Source organism: Thamnophis elegans, chromosome 3 (assembly GCF_009769535.1).
Source record: "Thamnophis elegans isolate rThaEle1 chromosome 3, rThaEle1.pri, whole genome shotgun sequence".
Taxonomy (NCBI): Eukaryota; Metazoa; Chordata; class Lepidosauria; order Squamata; family Colubridae; genus Thamnophis; species Thamnophis elegans.
The window spans coordinates 137,976,658-137,993,482 of NC_045543.1; the positions used below are offsets into that span (position 1 = coordinate 137,976,658).

General features: G+C 42.0%; 1 protein-coding gene across 2 annotated transcripts in view; it reads right to left on the reverse strand.

The window, feature by feature from the left end:
- Positions 1–12,000, reverse strand: part of SMAD4 (SMAD family member 4) — a 38,555-nt gene extending 26,555 nt beyond the window's left edge. Inside the window, exon 1 of one of the 2 annotated variants that reach the window (XM_032214747.1) lies at positions 11,704–12,000. The gene's annotated coding sequence lies outside the window, so the exon portion shown is untranslated. Of the gene's footprint in view, positions 1–11,412; positions 11,629–11,703 lie in introns of those variants that run through there. The other variant, XM_032214748.1, reaches the window with a different exon arrangement.
- Positions 12,001–16,825: the final 4,825 nt, after the last annotated feature.

Here is a 16,825-nt window from a genome sequence, read left to right on the forward strand (position 1 = left end):
GGGATCGGGTTCAACCTATTTGCCCCGGTGGTAGGAGCGCCCACCTCCCCCTCGAAAGGGCCGCTTACTCTGAGGCTGGAAGTGGGATCTGTCCCTACTGAAGTTGCGGTCAGATGTCCTCTCTGACCTGGGAAAAGACTACCTGCTCTGCTGAGCCTCTTGTTCCAGGGGCCGGTACGAGGGCTTGCGGTAAAACAGGGTTGACCTTTGTTCCACCTTCTTCGACGAGGTGGGTAAGACTTTTTGTTTGTTTTTGTCCTCCATGAGGAGCAGTTCCAGGGCTGCCCCGAAGACAGAGCCCCCTGTGTAGCCCTGATGCCAGCTGCCTTTTGGACTTGCTATCTGCCTGCCACTCCCTGAGCCAGAGGAGGCGACAGGAGGTCACAGATGACGCCATAGCCCTGGAAGCAAACTTCATCACGTTTAGTGTGGCATCAGCCAAAAACTGCGCAACTGCCATTAACTTGTTCAAATTCTGATGCAGTCACACATCCTTGGAGGAATGCGTTACTGGCTCTTCTCCATCCACAGGATCGCTGTGCGATTGAAGAATGAAGCCGATGCTGCTGCCAGGCCGCTGACTGGAATGTTTTCCTCAGGGTTATCTCCGCCTTCCTGTCATCTGCCTTAAGGTTGTCTGCGACGTCCTTGGCCACCAGGGATGCAAGCAACGCCAGAGCCACCACAGGTGGGTCCATGGCTGGTAACTGTAATGCTTGGGAAAAATCTGGCTCAATGTTATAAAAATGTCTGTTGGGAAGGTGGTGGGCTTTTCCCATTGCTTCTTGATGACTTCCAGGAAATTCAAAAAAGACTGGGCCCCAGGGCTACCTGTGCAGTAGCACGCGCTTTGCGTAGAAGAGGCCGGAATAAATTTGGGGGGAATAGTCCAGTAAATGCCGGAGTTTCCAGCTTGTCATCCTCCTCATCCTCAGACAGGTCATGATCTCTCTGGGGTCTGTCCCCCGTTACTGAACCTTCACTAATGAGGGAAGGAGAGGTAAGGCAGCTCACGGGGTTGGATGGAGGCCGAGCCTGGGATGAGCTGGCCCTAGGATTCCCACCTTGATCTGGTGCTAAGGACTGAGCAGTCTGCTGCTGCAATCCATGCGCAATTCCAGAGGCAATTGCTCTTTCAATGAGATTTTGCAGCCCCCTTGGCAGATCATCTACATCCAGAGAATCCCAGTGGAATTCTCTGGTTCCTGAGTTACCCCAGCTTGGGGAGCTACACTGGACTTGGTCAGGGCCTGATCCTCCCTAGGATACATGTGGGCACAGGAATCTTCCAAGTCCAAATCCTGGTCCTCCAGGGAAAGAGGAGGGGAAGGAAACCTTTCCCCAAAAAATCTCCGTGGGGAATCTGGAGGGAGTCCAGGCTGGAACTCACCCCCCAATGGGGATCTGGAATGGGGGGGGGGAGGCATTAAGCGTACCTTGCAAGGCCCTCAAGTTTTTCAGCCCTGGAAAAGGTCTTTGAGAGAGCCTTGTGCCTCCTCAATTCGTCCCTCTGGGTGGCACGAGAGGGGCGGGAGTTTGCAGCCTTAAGGGCCCTGGCAGAAGCAGTGGGTCACTGCCTGGTTGAAGGTCCCTCCGCAGGGGAGCATGGGGGAGAAGGAGATCCCCCCGCCTCCTCCGCCATCTTGGCCACGTGGGGGAATAAGGAAAATAAAGAAAAAAACTACTCACCCTCCTTGAGCAGACTCCTGGCTCTCCCTCTCTTCCGCTGCAACAGTTAAGGAGAAAACAAACTGAATGAATGATGCTTTCTCCCCTTCTGGACAGCCCCTGCCTCAGCACCGAGAACGATGTGTTTGGGGACTGTCGCTGAGGCTTGCCTCGGCCCGGGTCACTTCGTGCGCTCTCCTCCGCTCCGCAGTGCGCTCACAGTTCAAAATAAGAAAACAAAAAACTTCTTCGCACTCTTCCCAGCGCTCCATGCTCTCTGTGGCTCGAATCCAGCCGCTGAAGACGTTTCCAGTAGATTGGTGCAATTGGGAGGGGGGGCGCTCGGGGCTGGGAATCCCTAGCCTCTAGCCTCCCGATCGCATAAAAAACCCCAGGGATCGGCGCCACGTGCTTGGCAAAGCCGGAAATGGCTGCCGCGACCTCAACACTCTCTCCGATCCCAAGGATACAAAGTAACACTCCCTGGTGGTTGGAAAGGAAAACCACGTAGAGCTACTTACAAGCTAGAGCAAAGAGCTAGCTACACTGGCTGCAGAGGCAAGGAGGTTCCAGTAGAGATAGAAATTACAGGAGAAGTTAAAAATATGTCTCGTCTTTAGCCGGACTGAGATGAAGTGGTGAAGGAAGGGTGGAGCACAGAGGCGTGTCTTCAGCTTCATCCCAAATGGCTGTGTCAATACCATCCACTGGAGCCTCCTGTCCCTCGCTCCAGAAAATGGACTGTTCCCTGCTCTGAATTTATGCAAACATACATAAAACAAATTCAAGTGCATTAAGTTTACTTTAAGGAACTTCTTGATATTGAAACCTTGAAAAAACAAATCTGAGAAAAGGAGGAGGTTATATAATAATGAGTACCGAAAGCAGCAGTTGAATGATAGATGCAATAGGCAATCAGGGAAAGGCAGATATCAAATTAAGATAAAACTGGAAACACAGGGTTAAATTAATAAATCTGACTTTAAATTCCAAACAAAGAAACAAATGAGATAAAAATCTGTTTCCAAGCGTGCAGTGAAAGTAGCACCTGTCTGCAACACTTGAAAATAGCCACACCTTTTTTGGCATCTTGCAGCTGTTGTGCAATTCTAAAAAAGGGAGTTATAGAAAGGCCCTATATTTGCAATCCCATATACTCTAAAGCACATTTCTGCCCGCCAGTCTAAAGCACTGCATAATTTTATTTTATTTTCAAAATGTATACATAAAACATGCTTATATAAAACTACGGTAGCAATTACACGAGTAAAAAGGGCTCAAAGGAGGAAAACTAACCTCCTGCACACTGAACCTCTTTTTGTAACCTGTTTCACAGACATTTTGTTGTTGCAGTTGTTTTCTAGGTCAGACTTGAGATCAGGGGTCTCCAACCTTGGCAACTTTAAGCCTGGAGGCTTAAAGTTACCAAGGTTGGCCCCTGCTCTACATGATAAGGGATGAAAGAGGCAGCTACCCATTTCATTCCAAATTTGCACCACAAGTTGCTTAATGTTTTTTCATCTCAAAAGCATAAAAGAGAAAAGACTTATCTTGTCCAGGATCCCAATTTTCCCAGCATTCTAAAGACAGCCAACAAGCTTCCAAGAACCAAGTCAGTTAGCTCTCTGGGCTTAAATGCTTACATTTACTGGCAAGCCTTTTCCCATAGTTTTTACTATCCATGGCTCTGTTTCACCTTCCGTTAGCAGTCTCAAAGCTATCTTGTGATAGCAAATGTTATATTAATTCTTTCTTTTCAGATAATGTGAATCTGTCTTGTTCAATTTTCTTGGGTGGCCCTAGATCCAAATATTACAAAAGGCAAGCAAGCTCTTGTCATTGATTTTCTTCACACACCACTCATGTACTTCCTTCATTATTTCCATTTTTCTTCTTTTCAGTTTTAAAACACTAATATGTGCCTCAGATCTTTGCATAGCTCCAGGTGACAGTCACAAATTGAACAATGGCACCTGCTGAGAGAACATCCGCACATGTCTAACACTCTAGGAGAGGAAGCTTAAACGACAGCATTTCAGTCAAATGTTATTAAACTCACAGACTTTCTTCCAGCAAAAGTTCATGCTCAAGGGAAAGATAGTGTTGGAAATGGCTGGAGGAAGTCACACAACCTCCAAAGAATCTAAAGACCGTAATGAATCCAATCTTAGTGCTTAGCCCTCACTAGGCCCAAAAATAATCTCAATAATTTTTACATGTAGCTGTCTTCTCAGCTTTCAGTAATAGCATTTCATGTTTAATAATTTCCTTGCTTTCAACACTGCAAACTACTGAAGCTGACTTTTAAATTCTGGAAAAGATACTGATTGGAAGATAGTCAGCACTCCTAGATAAGAGTTAAAATTAACGCTTAACTTTCAAGATAACTGGGAAGCTCCAAAATCATTTCTGAGAAAGCATTAGTAATACACAAGTATTGGTTGAATTACAGAACCACCATTAACATATCCATGTGGCTTCAGTCAGTCTCCATAAAATTCCAATCTATGCTATCAACCCAGCCATCTTTTTAACACAAGCAACAGAATTCAAGGAATGACAGCTTTTCCAATTAAGAAGGTGCTCTGCTGATGCAATGTAATGCCCCCTTTTCATTCCTCAGAATATTTCAGCCCCAAAGGGATACTTGGAACAATTAAGAGACAGCATTGGGAAGCATTCTCTGCATGCTTTAAATATCATTACAGCCTTTGCATAGCTTACCTAATGCCTCAGTAACAATCATTTACCAATGTTTAGCTCCATAAAAAGTAATAGAGTGATATGTTAAAAACTCATAGGGAATTGTTAATGTGTGAATTAAAAACTCCCTCTTTCCTTAGGTTCTTCCATTTCTACTTTGTTGCCAGAAGAACTTCTAAAGGGGGAAGGACTCAACCACCGAGCTATATCCTTCTTTAATATTCTAGCTCATTCCTTTCTTTAGACACTGGGCGATCCATTAAATTGTGAAGAAGATAATCCAATACCTTGCACATTTTCTTCATAAAGAAGACTCTTTGTCTGTTACCATGATCAGTTCAGGGTGAAAAAAAATCTTTTTTTCCCCTAGAAGCATGTTTTTATACTTCTATAAGTGTTCATGTATCAGGGTAGACAATTGCATGATTGCTTTAGTTTCCTATCATTAATCAGCAAGTCTGGAGAAGATCTACTTTCAGTACTGCTACCCACCCCAGGTCATCAGGATTGGAGCAGCATATAAATTCTGAAAAATAAGTGTATAACTGTACATGACAGTTCGTACCTGAAAGTTTAATATAGGGAAATGATATATTTGACATGAGGAAACACAAACAGAAGCTAAAAACACTATTCTTAATAGAGACAGATAAAAGGATCTTCAGCACCTGATTCATGAGCCTTGTATCTCACAGTAATATTCTACTAATAAAGAATAACTGGAGATTTCAAATGGCCCTTTTACACCACTCTAAATTGCCAGGTGCATTTCAAGGTGCCAGTTGTCCCCTTTAAGGCTTACATGACTCTAGACCAGGGTGGCGCAATGGCTCAGCATTTAAAATGTTGTGGCCGTCAGCTGGAAAGTCGACAACCCAAGTTCAAGACCCAAGTGTCACACGAGGGGGTGAGTTCAGGGGTGGGTTGCTGCTGGCATTATTGCCAGTTTGCTTCATGCGCACTTTGCATGCATTGCTTGCGCATGCACAGTTGCCTGTAAATTGTACTGCGCATATGTAGAACATTACAAAATGACAAAAAAACATGCCAGCAACGGCATGGGTGACCAGGGAACCGGTTCAGGGGCATGGTCAGGCTGCTGTTCCTACTAGTTTGACAACCCAGTCCCAATTGTCACTACCAGTTCGCCCGAACTGGTGCGAACTGGTAGCAACCCACCACTGGGCAAGTTCCCATTACTTGCCCCAGTTCCTGCCAACCTGGCAATTCAAAAGCATGCAAATGCCAGTAGATAAATAGGTACCACTTTTCATGCTAGCCATATGATGATAGAAGCCTCTGGATAACACATTCCTTCAGCTAAGAATCAGAGATGAGCACTACCCTTCCCCAAAGTTGGTCATACTGAGCAAGGAAAACCTTTACACTTTTTCAAACTCTAGACCAGCTTTCTGAAGGGCCACCTTCTTCTGTAATCCTCCAGATTCTGTTACTATGAGAATGCCATTTATAAAACAGGCATTTTCAAATACCACTCCCACATTTTGGAACTCCCCACAGAAATCTCATATTTACACACCCACACCCTTCTCAGTTTCAGGAGAGCAGTTAAGATTGCATGATCCCATCAATTAAAGCCAATCTTGAGATTTTCAACTCTGCAAAAAATAACAACATATGCTAAAAAATTAGGCTGAAGACTGAATAAATATTAAGTGACAAAACAGAATCTTTAAAATCAATTTAATGGAACCAAGTGCTAATATCTATGCATTTTTCTTGCCAATAGCACTCTACCATAACTACTAAGCAGAACATGTGGCATGTGTTCAGTAATCACCATCACTGACATTTGAGGTCTGATGGAGAATCATTTTGGAAGTATGCATGGTGATAATATGCTTAGGAAAACTGTACCATTGGGCAAATAGAAGCTATTCCATTATTTCTCAATTAGAGGCTTTGAAAATAATTCCCTAGCATTTGATAACAACATTAGCAGCGTCTAGTGGCCATTGGAGAAACAGAAAAAGGGGTTTTAGTTCAAATTCATTAAAACTCTTTGGTAGTTAGAAAAACAGAAAAAAGATGTGTTTATTATGTTTGGTTAAGGAAACTAATATTAAATCATCATTGAAAATGATGTTCATTACTTACAAACATTCCTTTTGAATTCATCTATAAATACCTGTATTTTCATAACAAATTAGGATTTATATGCTCCTTTCTTATAAATGTTCTGAGGTAATGAACAGTAGAGTAAATGCAGTTATGAACCACATTCAAAAATAGTAGCAAGCAAAAGAAAGCAAACATAAAATACTTTCCAAAGGAAAAATCTTTAGAAATGCAAATAAAATAGAAATGCGTTTAAATAATGCATTGGTGTATTGTCACCAGTGTCATATACTATACATTGGAATAATAAATCAAACTCAAATCAACCAAGGTATGAACATAACTACTTGTCAGGTTGTATGTTATAAGAGTTGTCTCTAACTATCACAAGGCAACACTTTATAAAATCAAAATCATGTTTGTGTCTATGTTTCATTTAGTATGTTGACAAAAGAGCAATTGATCAATTCACTCAATTCTAAGTGTGCAAATTTTCAAATAAATACTACTGAATTTAATGAAGTTTATTACCCAGAAGAATCATGTAAGATTATAATCATACGCATTGTAGTAAAAGAAGCCAGATAAAAGCACTTTTGTGTAGAGATGGTGAACATTTCTCTAAAGGAAACTTTTTCTTAAATAATGGTTGCTCACACCAATTTGTCCGGCCCTATCCTTAAAAAAAAATCAGTGCAAAAGCCCATTTAACTTTTCTTTCCCCAAATCCATTTTTCATCTTGTAAAGTTATTTTTTCATTGGAAACAATAGAAAATTAACTGCTGCAGCACCTAGCCAGACTTTGGCTAATCTTGGAAGCTAAGCAAAATTAAGTCTATTTGGTAGTGGGATTCAGAGGCATCCTGGAATTCCAGATGTTAGCTACCGGTAGTTGGAGAAGTAAAAAAAAGGAGGAAGCCAGGGAGGCAATGGAAAACCAATTCTAGAATTCTGATGTCAAAAATACTGTTTAGATGAATTGCAAGGTTAAGTTTTATTAGCTTTTTAGTAAAGCTGGGTGGAACAATCTGAAGGAGTGCATGGCAAAAAAAGGAACACTAAAGGCTTTCCCTTTCCAATCTAAGGGGTGGTGCTCATCTCCATTTCTTACCTGGCTAATAATATATTACAAGAGAAATGGAGAAGCCTCAACAGGCCAGATGGGTATATAGATGGGTAGACTGACCATTTTCTACCCATATTCTATAAATTGTGTGACAAACTATGATAAACATTATTTTTTCAAACATATATTATACATTAGTAGTTAAAATATGATTATTTTGTAGGGAAAGGAAATAAAACGCATCATTACATCACATTATTACATCTAGACATATACAAGATTAAAATTATCATTAGTATTGGTGATTTAAATTTGTTTCAATACAATCAGACTTCCAGAAAATAGAATTCGCACCACCCCCTACTAATTTCCACTAATAAATCCCTTTTTTTTTCCTTTATAGAACCATAAAGCCTTTGCATGCCATTATTCCTACTAATAAAATTATTCTTCAAAACTTCCATACAACAGAAGGAAATGCTCACTGGTTCAGCATCTCAATCTGTCTGATTATGTCCTTCCTCTTTTCAGGTATAAAAATGTTCTTCTACACCAGACCAGTCCAGATCCAGCTCTTTGGCTGTCCCTGTTCAGCCCGTGAGGTCAATTGGCGATTAGATATCAAATGCAATTAACAGTACACTATGCACACAATAAGATTTCATTGCTTTTGTTCTGAGGATGGCTGCTATTTCCCCCCCCCCCCAAAGTATGCATGTGTACATAGCTATTCTACCTTCACAAACCTATTGCTTCAGCCCTTCGAAGAGTTCCAGTTTCTCATTTGGCCGCTTGAAAAAAATTAATTGCCTATCCTGTTCTACAGTTTTAAAAAAATGAACTTTATTTAATTAGTATAGAAATTCTATCCTATTTTACACTTGGTAAGACACCAAACAATTTACAAGAACTGTAATAACACCATTACAATAAGGAAAAGCCTAGTTAACAAGCCAAAGGCCTGAAAAACATGTGCCATAACAAGGAAGAAACTAATGAAAGGATACTATATCAAAAGTCTTTATCTCTGTAGGCAGTAAAATAGTGTAAAGACTGCTCTGAAGTGGTTTTTTAAAGAGGGAATAAGAAATCTGTGGCCTATCAAGTATTGCACAATAAGAATTCCAACCTTGACCCCTGGTCATGTTGCTGGGGGCTCACAGGAATTGGAGTCCATGAACATCCAAAGGGGACACATGTTCTCACTAAATCATTGTAGATATATAATATATTTGTATTTCCAATGGCAACTTCCTCTCTATCAAGGAGCAAGACTCTCAGAAAGAGAATACATATATAGGCATGAATTAAGGGATTAAAAAGTAACATTTCAGAGTATAGAACTTATCATTAGATGGAAGCCAAATCCAACTACAAGAAAATAAACCTGATGCATTTCTCTTTTGCCCATTATTTGGATTTTTAATCAGATATTTAATCAAAATATTGTCAAAAAGAAATTCAAGTAAGACATTCAAAAGGAAAAACAAAACAAAGAATCATTTATAATCATCTGTGTGAAAATGCAAGATGTTATCATTAAAAAGGATAAAAACACTGCATGTAAACAGAAAGACTAATGTTTCAATAACGTTTCAGAAGAATAGCATAAGTGTTGTCAATTATTACAGAATAACACATAAACTAGGACCTGAGAATCAGCACCATTAAATTCAATGGGACTTGTGTCTGAGTGAGGCTATTCACAAGATACATCAACCATAAAGCAGCCAAGCACATGTCAACCAAATTTATTGTGCAATCTCAGCCAGCTAAGTGTATTGTGCAAACTCAGAAAACTGGGTTAAGTTCACCATAAGCATGTACATCCTTATATGCTGATTAATCATAATGCTACAGAACTATAACATATAACATATGCCTTAATGTGAGAAGTAAATGACAAATGGTAAATGTCAGGAAATAACTCTTACAATGAGATCTCATTTTCTTCATTGTCACTTAATAGTAGGAAAAGTTCTTTCAAATAGAATGGAAACTGGATGGCTACTCTGAAGAACAGTAGGAGTGTATTTTTAATTCACAACTGTTTACAAAAGAAACTGAATCTCAGAGATGTCGCTCAACTGAAGACATATGACATTAAAAGAGTCACGTCTAGTTTAAATATCAAGTTTAACAGTACTGAAATAACATGGGTGGAGGATTGATTGCACGAGGTTTAAACAGGGTTTTTGGGGGTGGAGTGGGTTATTAACAAGCAGAATATTGCTGTAATTTGATAAAAATCCTTACTAAATTAATTGAGATTTTACCTAAGCTTGCCCATATAGATTGTTGGAAATTCTTATCAAACTCTAGCATTCATAAACAAATTTTGCCAATGCTCTTCTGTAATATAGAAAGGAATCTAAACTTTTTAAATTGTTTTTGGTCTCCATCTAGAAAAGCAATTTCCTCAAATAATAATGGATATTTCCAGCACTGCAGGAACTCATCCAGAGTTCTCTAAGCTTCTCTAGAGCAATACAGAAAAAAGCCACATAAATTCTATTATCAGAAGGCCAACATTGGACAGAATGAGGGTGAGCAAAACATTAAAATGATTGTAGATCAAAGAATCAATTTCAAGATTGATTCTTTTTCCTTAGGTCCAATTAGGTTTTTCTTACCATAGGCACAAATAAGTTTATGCTTGAGACACTTATGGAGAGTCAGAATTATGTATTCCACAGTTTCTAATCTATTTCAAAGTTTCAAGAATTCTAATGTCAAGGTGATCATTTACCTATTTCTCAACCCTCAAGGAAGACCAGGCATCCCCAGATAATGGAAAGATTTCTGAACTGGCTAAAAGCTAAAATCTATCTGCTAATTTGGTATTCATATCCAATATCAGTTTTCATTTCTACAATATTTTTCAACAGAGGTTTCAGATTGACTAATATTGAAAACAAGTGGTATAGAAAGAACCCTGCAACAGAAACAAATCTACTACGATCAGGTTCCTTATGTTATAACACTGCCAGTAACTAAGTGACAGATTCTAGTAACAAAGATAAATATCTTACATTTTCACAGAATGTATCTACTTATTCAGGAAATATTATCCTCGAAAGCAGCCCCCCCCCCACCATGGAAAACGATACTTTTTCTACCCCTTCTGTATTGGAAATATTATGCAACTCTTCATCACAATCAACATTTAAAGCATTATACACACACACACACACACACACACACCTTCGGCGACCAACTTTCAATCCAGCGCCTATTAAAACACCTTAGGCGCCACCAATCATTCCGATATTTTCCTCCATCTGGAAAGAAACAAGATATGAAGTTTGCACTCGATTCCCTGTGACTTTTCCTGCGTTCATCTCATTTCCCTTCCCCAAAAAAGTCCTGCGAGGAATTTAAAAAAAAAAAAACACCAAAGGAGCGTGGAGATCGGCACTCATTCACAATGCAGAAATTCAAATATTTCTCCCGCCCCCCCACCCCCTTTTAAAAAAAACAAATCCTTTTTGAGTCGTTGGCAGGAACAAAGTAACCCAACAGAGTAGGAAAAAAACCACCACCACCACGATGAGCAACAACGACACCCAACACACACAGAGAGCTTGTCCCGCTCCATCCCTAATTCTCTTCGTGGCAATACGTTTGTTTGTTTTGTTTTGTTTTTCCTGGCGATACCCTCTCTCCTCCCCCTCCCCCGACCGGACTTTTGCTGCAAGCAGCAAACGAAGCGCAGCTGCAGCCCCGCAAAAACAACAATAACAACAACAAAAAACGGTTCCAGCTCCATTTTAGAAGCGGGTCTCAAAGGCAGGTAAGGCAGAATGGCGAGACGCCCTGAAGTCTTTTGGCACTTGCGGTTCACGCGAAGACGGGGCTTCCCTCCCTCGGCCTCTACTCCGGGCAACTTGCTTACTTCTTCCCAAGCAAACATGCCCCGTTTGGAGTGTCCCCGGGGGAGGAGGAGGAGGAGGAAGAGGAGGCAAAGCCGGAGCCTTTGTTCTTCTCGTTCGCCGACGCGGTTGCCGCAGCCTCCCCTCCGCTGTGGGGGGCCACGCTGCCCTTCCCCACCAACGGACTGGGGATGATGGGCGTTGCAGTCCCCGCCGCCCTGTGAGGAGGAGGAGGCTGAAGCTCTCTAGCACTGAAAGGCGACCGCGCTGCCCCGAGGAACCCAAGCGGGGGCTCGAGGCGGAAGGGGCGTTACCTCAGTCGGGACCCCGCTGGGGGGCTCCGCCGTCGCCGCGGCCGGCCTGTGAGGGGCCTCACCGGCCCCTTCCCCTCTTCTTCCGCCGCTGCTTTTCTCCTCGCTCCGCCTACCCCGAGAGGGAGAGGGGGGAGGGGCGGCGCGCGGCTCCCTCACGGCGCGCGCGCGCCAACGGCCTCCAGGCGCGAGGGAAGGACGTTCCGAGCGACGGCGACCGCTGCCGCCTGCGTCGTCGTCGTCGTGTTGTTATTGCTGCTGCCGCAGACGCGTCCAGTCAAGCCCCGCCGCGCATGCGCCACATCCGGGTTTTTTCCCTCCCTCCTCCGCTGCCCCCCTCCCTCTCCTTGGCTCCCGTACTCTCGCTCTCCTTCCCATTGGGCTCCGGCAACCCGATCTCCCCAGGGGGGGGGGCGCTGCGCATGCTCACACCCTTCCCGTGACGCGCGCTGGGAAGATTTCCCTGGAGAACGACGCGGGAGGGCGCGGCCGTGAACTTTGAGAAAATTTGGTGAGGGAGAGATGAGAGAGAGACGGCACGGGTGTGTTTTCTTAGTTTCGAAGTTGCCGCCCGCACTCAAAGAGAACGGGAAGGGTTTAGGGACAGACTTGGCTTTCTTTCTTGCGGTGGTGTTTTTAATAGAGTTGGAAGGGACCTAACTAGGTCATCTAGTCCAACCCCCCACTCCACCCAAGCAGGAGACCCTACACCATTTCTGATAGATGGCAGTCCAGTCTCTTCTTGAAAGCTTCCAATGATGAAGCTCCCACAACGTCTGAAGGCTGTTCCATTGCTTGATTGTTCTCACTGTTGGAAAGTTCCTCCTTATTTCCAGGTTGAATCTCTCCTTGATCAGTTTCCATCCATTATTCCTCGTCTGGCCTTCAGGTGCTTTGGGAAATAGCTTGACCCCCTCTTCTCTGTGGCAGCCCCTCAAATATTGGAAGATGATCTCCTATCTCCCCTGGTCCTTCTCTTCACTAGAATTGCCATGCCCAGTTCCTGCAACCTTTCATCGTTATGTTTTAGTCTCCATTCCCCTAATCATCCTAGTTGCTCTTTAACTCACCCACCCACAGATGCACTCTTTGTAGACACACTGTGCACACGCAATGCATGTCGTATTTATCCATCCCCTCCAGCAAGTAAAGATGTGCTCGAAGCAGCTGGGAAAACTTGTTTTGACTTGCAACAACAGCCCCTCCACCAGGCTGAGCAGAACTGGAACATCTGGGACAAAATCTGGAGGGGTGGATTGGGAAAAACCACGGTGCCTGGTTTTCCCCACTCATCTCCCAGCACCTGCCTGTGCCCCACCTCCATTTCTGGCAGTGTGTTTTTGCTCCATTCCCACCATTTTGCTGTCTACCAAATCAAAAAGGTGTTTCTTGGGGTCTTCACATTTTGCATCAACTTTCCACAAACTGGAAATGGGGAGAAATTTTCTGACAGTGAAAACAATCAACTAATGGAACAGAAGTTCCTTTTGGATGTTGTGGGAGCTTCATCACTGGAGGCTTTCAAGAGGAGACTGAACTGCCATCTGTCAGAAATGGTGTAGGGGCCCCTGCTTGGGCGTGGGGGGTGGTGGATTAGATGACCTATAAGGTTCCTTTTCTAACTCTTGTTAAAATCTGTTAAACTGAATTAAGCATTCTCACGGTCAAAATGTATGGCAGCTCTCTTCCAATCCCCAAAGGAGAACCAGGTCACGTTTGAGTTGCCTATGGTTTCTGAATGAATGGTCAGCTCCTGAAAAGCAGCTCTTTGATGGAACGTTACACTATAAAGTGCTTTCTATCCATAAGCACAAGTTGAGGATGGGGGATTCTGGGAGTTGAAGTCCAGATAGCTTTTAAAAAGTTGCTAAAGATGAAAAAAACACTACTCTGTTGGTAAACCTTTGGGGTCTCAAGCAAAAAGCATCCTCTCATCCTTCAAGCTTTTTCAGACTGGAAGATATCCAGAAATAAGCAGAAAATATCTGTTCATGTACAGTACAGGTAGTCCTCAACTTACGACCACAATTGAGCCCAAGATTTATGTTGCTAAGTGAGAAATTCTTTAAGTGATTTTTGCCCCATTTTATGACTCTTCTTGCCCCATTTGTTAAGTGAATCACTGCAATTGTTAAATTAGTAATACTGCTGTTGAGTGTAACTGGCTTCCCCAGTGACTTTGCTTGTCAGAAAGTCTCCAATAGGGATCACATAACCCCAGGACACTGCAACTGTCGTAACTATGAATCAGTTCCAAAGCATCTGAGTGTAAATCACATGACTATGATGCTGCTGCAATGATCATAAGTGTGAAAAATGGTCATAAGTCACTTTTTTCAGTGCCCTTGTAATTTCGAATGGTCACTAAGTGAATTGTTGTAAGTCGAGGACTATGTAGTTGTTTTACTACAAGTACACTCAGATTTCTCATCGGCTACATTGCAGTTTTGCTGTTTACTTTTGTTTGCTCTCACGTAAGCAGAAGAAAATTAAAAGCAAAGCACGAAAAGAACAAAACCAATGTAATATATATCTATGATTTATTAAATACATGTGCCACTTATTTTTCTTACTTATTTTTTTCTTATTTTTCTCATTTCTTTTCTCATCGTTGTCTGGATGCCTCCTGTAAGAAGACTGCAAATTTTTCAAGGGATGCAAAATCCCTCCAGGTTTTTTCTTGCCAGACCTTTTCAGTAGTAGCTCCGACCCTTTGGAACGATCTCCCCGTGGAGATTCGTACCCTCACCACCGTCCAGACCTTCTGCACAGCCCTCAAGACCTGGCTATCCCGTCAGGCCTGGGGATAAAGATCGTAATCTGTCCCCACCCGAATGATGAATGAATGTTGTGTACTATTTTTACTTATGTATCGTTTTATGTTTACTGTTTTGTACCCCCCTCCCTATATTTTGTAAGCCGCCCTGAGTCCCCTCAGGGAAAAGGGCGGCCTATAAATAATAATAAAACTAAACAAACTAAACTAAAACTAAAAGGCAAATGAAAAATGCCTGTGACAATTTTTTTTTTAAATTTCAGAGTTCAGAATTCTTTTTGCAATATTATTTTTTTATTTATTTCATTTTCATTTTCATTTTATACAATCACTTATATACTGTGCGTAACAAAAAACAAAAAAAGGAAAAAATACTTCAATCCCCCATACACCCTTTCTTCTCCCCCTCCAACTTTCATTTCTCCCCTCCAGCATTCCCCTCTTCTACTTCCCTTCCCCCTCAGACATCTCCCCCTCCCTCCATCTCACCCTCCTTACATTCCCCTCTCGCTCCCTCTTTACTTCTCCCTCTTTCCCTCTTCTCCTCACTTTGGTGTATCCCTACAATTAATCTATTCAGTTTATTTTTTAGAAAATAAAAGAAAAAAAGAAAAAAAAGGAAAACGAGCCGCAGTATACAAGTGAATTCTTATTGTTCTAAGAATTGAAACTGTAATTCCACCCTCCCCCCTCCCCCCTATAATCCCCCCTCCCTAACCCCCTTACGGCTTCCCAGGTCCCATACCCGGTATAGTTCTTTAACAAGCACTTGAGTATAATAAAGCCAGCTAACTTTAAAGTTAAAAAAAAAAAAGAAAAACAAAAAAAAGGGAATAGTAAAAAATAAAAAAGAAAAAACACACACACACACACACACACACACACAAAAAAAGAAAAACAAGAAAGATCAATAAACCCACTACATTAACACAGCTTCCCATCATCTGTAAATCTTAAACAATGTAGCTCATTCCAAATTTCGGTTATTTTACTACTTGCAGGGTTTCAAACTGTATTAGAGCCAGGTAAGTTAATCAATTAGGATTCCCCAACTAAAAGTCTCATTGCTTTATCTATCTATTCAGACCTTTAATTTATCTCTTTTTTATCCGAATATCCAAACCTTTCTATAAAACCATTAAACTCAAGTACTTCTTTCATTTTTCATTTCCAACACCTCCCTTTCTATCCTTACCCACATCCACATGTAAATTTTTTTACCTTCCGCCCTGCCTTTATCCATATCCACATATATATTTTATCCGCGTCCATTGCTCCTCACATATTTACTCCACCTTCCTGGAGACTCTCTGACTAATCTTTCTTAACCTTATATTGAAATAGCAACTCATACAAACATCAGCTTGCGTTCTAGCCCCAAGTAGTCTAGTTAAGCTTTCGCTACCCTTCCCTCTCCCACGCGCCTCCCAACTCCGTTCGTCCCAGACCACAACTCAAAAAGATCGCGATCTCCGCTCTCCTCGCCTAGGAAAATAATTCATGCGCAATTTGAGTTAGAGTTCAGACAAATCTTATATACAATATGTGTCCACAATCGGCAACGCTTCTTTCAGTCTCCATGTCTCATCATCGATGTACAACTTTTCCATTTTATCCCAGGCAGAAATCATAAAGTTTTAAGAACATCGCTAAGTCTTTATTCTTTACTCTTCTGCCCTTCCGGAAGAGGAAAGCAACACCCTCCGCCTTGTAGCCACGTGTCTCGCTGCTTGTCTTCTCCTTCTCCTTGTCTCTCTCCAGGTCCGGATGAGTCAGGAAGTCCCGCCTTCAGGATCTTGTAATAAAATTCTCGGGCTTCACAGACAGAATTAATGCGGTATTTTTGGTTGCCAAATGTAACTGTAATGCCAGCTGGGACTTCCCATTTGTATGGAATCTGAGAATTTCTGAGTTCTTCAGTTAAGAAAATGTAATCTCTCCTTGCTCTTAATATTTGAGATGGTATCTCTTTAAAAACAATCAAGTCCTGTCCATCAATTCTCAACCTCTTGTTGTAAAGCCTCTGTATTATCACATTTCTGGATTCCCTTGTGGTAAAGTATATAATTATGTCCCTCGGAAGCTGTCGCTGTTTTGCTACCCACGAATTCTGGCGGTAAATTTTTTGAATCTGCCAATCAAAGTTAAGTCCCGGACTTCCCACCGAGCGGCTAAGAGCCTCAAAGAAGATCTGTTTCAAATTCTCCTGTTCGTTTTCACGCAGTCCTCTAACTCTTATTGCGAAGGCAGTCTTATTATAATTTATCATGACAAGTTGTTTTTGAGCATTTTCAATTTCCTGTTGTAACGTTTGAATTTTGGATGTCAAATTAAAGTTAGTTTCTTCCA